This window comes from Hordeum vulgare, chromosome 7H, assembly GCF_904849725.1.
Source record: "Hordeum vulgare subsp. vulgare chromosome 7H, MorexV3_pseudomolecules_assembly, whole genome shotgun sequence".
NCBI classification, from domain to species: Eukaryota; Viridiplantae; Streptophyta; class Magnoliopsida; order Poales; family Poaceae; genus Hordeum; species Hordeum vulgare.
In genome coordinates this window covers 426,034,578-426,039,182 of record NC_058524.1, presented here as the reverse complement: position 1 = coordinate 426,039,182, position 4,605 = coordinate 426,034,578, and positions in this window count along the sequence as shown.

Here is a 4,605-nt window from a genome sequence, read left to right as displayed (position 1 = left end):
TCGATATTAACTATTACAACATGCTCATCTCATATATCCAACATATCACATCACATCGTTGGCCATATCACATCACGAGCATACCCTGCAAAAACAAGTTAGACGACCTCTAATTGTTGTTGCATGTTTTACGTGGTGACCATGGGTATCTAGTAGGATAGCATCTTACTTACGCAAACACCACAACGGAGATATATGAATTCCTATTTAACCTCATCCAAGGACCTCCTTGGTCAAATCCGATTCAACTAAAGTTGGAGAAACTGACACTCGCCAGTCATCTATGAGCAACAGAGTTACTCGTAGCGATGAAACCAGTCTCTCGTAAGCGTACGAGTAATATCGGTCCGAGCCGCTTCGATCCAACAATACCGCGGAATCAAGAAAAGACTAAGGAGGGCAGAAAATCGCACATCACCGCCCACAAAACATTTTGTGTTCTACTCGAGAAGACATCTACGCATGAACCTAGCTCATGATGCCACTGTTGGTGAACGTCGCATGGGAAACAAAAATTTTCCTACGCGCACGAAAACCTATCATGGTGATGTTCATCTACGAGGGGGATTTCAGATCTACGTACCCCTGTAGATCGCATAGAAGAAGCGTTAATAAACGCGGTTTATGTAGTGGAACTTCCTCACGTCCCTCGATCCGCCCCGCGAACCGTCTCGCGATCCGTCCCACGATCCGCTCCGATTTAGTGCCGAACGGACGGCACCTCCGCGTTCAGCACACATACAACTCGACGATGATCTCGGCCTTCTTGATCCAGCAAGAGAGACGGATAGGTAGATGAGTTCTCCGGCAGTGTGATGGCGCTCCGGAGGTTGGTGGTGATCTAATCTCAGCAGGGCTCCGCCCGAGCTCCGCAGAAACGCGATCTAGAGGACAAACCGTGGAGGTATGTGGTCGGGCTGCCGTGGAAAAGTCATCTCAAATCAGCCCTAAAACCTGCATATATATAGGGGGGAGGGGAGGGGCATTGCCTTGGGGATCAAGGAGCCCCAAGGGGTTTGGCCGATGGGGGGGAGGAGTCCTCCTCCATTCCTAGTCCAACTAGGATTGGAAGATGGAGTCCTTCCCTTCCTTCCCACTTCCCCTTTTTTCTTCTTTGATTTTCTATCTCCCTGCGCAGGGGCCGCTCTCGGCTTGCCCACCAGCCCACTAAGGGCTAGTGCGGCACCCCTAAGGCCTATGGGCTTCCCCGGGGAGGGCTGCCCCCCGGTGAACATCTGGAACCCATTCGTCATTCCCGGTACATTCCCGGTAATTCCGAAAACCTTTCGGTAATCAAATGAGGTCATCCTATATATCAATCTTCGTCTCCAGACCATTCCGGAAACCCTCGTGACATCCGTGATCTCATCCGAGACTCCGAACAACATTCGGTAACCAACCATATAAGTCAAATATGCATAAAAAATGTCGAACCTTAAGTGGGCAGACCCTGTGGGTTCGAGAACTATGTAAACTTGACCCGAGGGACTCCTCGGTCAATATCCAATAGCGGGACCTGGATGCCCATATTGGATCCTACATATTCTATGAAGATCTTATCGTTTGAACCTCAGTGCCAAGGATTCATATAATCCCGTATGTCATTCACTTTGTCCTTCGGTATGTTACTTGCCCGAGATTCGATCGTCAGTATCCGCATACCTATTTCAATCTTGTTTACCGACAAGTCTGTTTTCTCGTTCCGTAATACAAGATCCCGCAACTTACACTAAGTCACATTGCTTGCAAGTCTTGTGTGTGATGTTGTATTACCGAGTGGGCCCCGAGATACCACTCTATCACACGGAGTGACAAATCCCAGTCTTGATCCATACTAACTCAATGGACACCATCGAAGATACCTGTACAGCATCTTTATAGCCACCCAGTTACGTTGTGACGTTTGATACACACAAAGTATTCCTTCGGTGCTAGTGAGTTATATGATCTCATGGTCATAGGAATAAATACTTGACACGCAGAAAACAGTAGCAACAAAATGACACGATCAACATGCTACGTCTATTAGTTTGGGTCTAGTCCATCACATGATTCTCCCAATGATGTGATCAAGTTATCAAGTAACAACACCTTGTACATAGTCAGAAGACCCTGACTATCCTTGATCAACTGGCTAGCCAACTAGAGGCTTGCTAGGGACAGTGTTTTGTCTATGTACCCACACATGTATCTAAGTCTTCATTCAACACAATTATAGCATGGATAATAAACGATTATCTTGACACATGAATTATAATAATAACTTATTTATCATTGCCTCTAGGGCATAATTCCAACTCTGACGTCCCACTTCTTCATCACCTGATTAACCACCAAATTTGAATCACCATACACCATTAGGCGCCGGACGCCGAGTGAGATGGCCATACGTAACCCGTAGAGGAGTGCCTCATTTTCAGCTTCGTTATTGGGGGAATCAAAGTGAATCTGGAGGACATAACTGAGCCTGTCACCATTTGGAGATACCAATACCACGCCAGCACCAGACCTATTCAACATCTTAGAGCCATCAAAGAACATGGTCCAGTGCGCCAAGTGGATTTGAGTTGGCTCTGCTGTTCTATCCACTTGGCCATGAAGTCAGCAAGCGCTTGAGGTTTGATTGCCCTCTTTGCTTCAAACTTAATATCAAAGTATAGGAGCTCAATAGCCCATTTGGCCACTCAACCAGTCGCTTCGCGATTGTTGAGGATCTCAGACAATGGAGCATCGATGACGACTCATGCTGAGTGATCTTGGAAGTAGTGTGCGACCTTTCTGCTGATAGATATATACCATAGACAAGATTTTGATAATGAGGGTACCTTTGCTTTGAAGGAGACAACACTTCATATATATATATAGCAAACCGGACGTTGGACTTGATAAGCATTGCCCTCTTCTTCTCGCTCGACAGTGAGAACCGTACTAACGACTTGATTAGTGGCTGCAATGTACATGAGCAGGGGTTCTTTGCTGTGCGGAGCAGCAAGCACCTGCTGGGTGGAAAGCAAGGCTTTGAGCTCTAGAAACTTTGCTTCTGCCTTAGGAATCCACTCGAACGTATTAGACTTCTTCGTCATTCGGTATAAAGGGAATGCCTTCTCCCCGAGGCGAAAAATAAAGCTACTCAATGCCGCCACAGAGCTTGTGAGCTTCTGGACATCATGCACATGCTCAAGTCATTGCATTTGGACGATGGCACCAATCTTCTTGGGATTGACATCGATCCCCCGTTCGGAAACGAGGAAACTGAGAAACTTGCCACCAGGAACTCCAAAACTGCACTTTGTCGGATTTAACTTGATATCATATTTCCTCAAGTTGGCGAATATTTCTAACATGTCAGTCAGCACGTCGGAACCTTTGAAGACTTGGCTACAATATCATCCATATAAGCCTCGACATTTCGACTGATTTGCTCAAGCAAGCATTTCCGAATCATACACATGAAAGTAGCGCCAGCATTTCAGACCAAAAGGCATGGTGATATAACAGAAACATCCGAAAGGGGTGATCAAGGCCGTCTTTATTTCATCTAGACCAAATGGACGGATATGGTCGATGCGGGGGAGCAGAAAATGATCTTTTGGGTTTTAGGCAACCAGAGTATGCATTGAGAAAAAATAAACGCTCGCACCCCGCAGTTGAATTGACAATCTGATCGATGCGGGGGAGCAAAAAATGATCTTTTGGGCAGGCCCGATTGATATGTTTAAAGTCAATACACATGCGGAGCGACTTGTCTTTCTTGGGGACCATGATGACGTTTGCGATCTATTCGAAGTGGTAAACCTTGGGTATGAACTTAGCCGCCAAGAGTCGAGCCACCTCCTCGCCAATTGCCTTCCGCTTCTCTGCCGTCGACCGACAAAAGTGCTCTTTGATGGGTTTGGCCTTCCGGTCAACTCTGAGTAGGTGCTCAGCCAGTTCCCTAGGTATACCCGGCATGTCAAACTGCTTCCATGCAAAGATGTCCCAGTTCTCACACAGGAACTGGATGAGCGTTGCTTCCTATTTGCTGTCGTGTGTCATCGATATTTTGGTCGGGGCAGCATTAGGATCTATTGGGTGAATGTTCACTTGCTTCACATCACCTGCCGACTGAAAAGCACACTCAGAAACGGGCTTCTTGGAACGCAGTAGATCAGCAGAATCATTATTCTTCTTGTATTCTTCCAACTCAACCACAACCATTTGTTGGTCGACAATCTTGGAGCCCTGCTAAACGTACTCCTCAGCCCTTTGTCGATTCCCTGTGTCTCTGATCACACCCTTGGGCCCTGGCATCTTCAGCTTGAGGTACACATAACATGGACGGGCCATGAAACGGACATAAGCCGGTCGACCAGAAATGGCATGATATGCGCTCTCAAAGTCTACAACTTCAGACGTCAACTTTTCCTTGCAAAAATTCCTATCGGTGCCGAACACCACATCCAACGCAATCTGACCGAGTGACCAGGCCTTGTTCCCGGGGATGACCCCGTGGAACTGCATGTTGCTCTCACTGAGTCGGGACATCGGAATGCCCATCCCCTTGAGGGTATCTGCATACAAGATGTTCAATCCACTCCCTCCGTCCATGAGATCCTTGCGGAGACG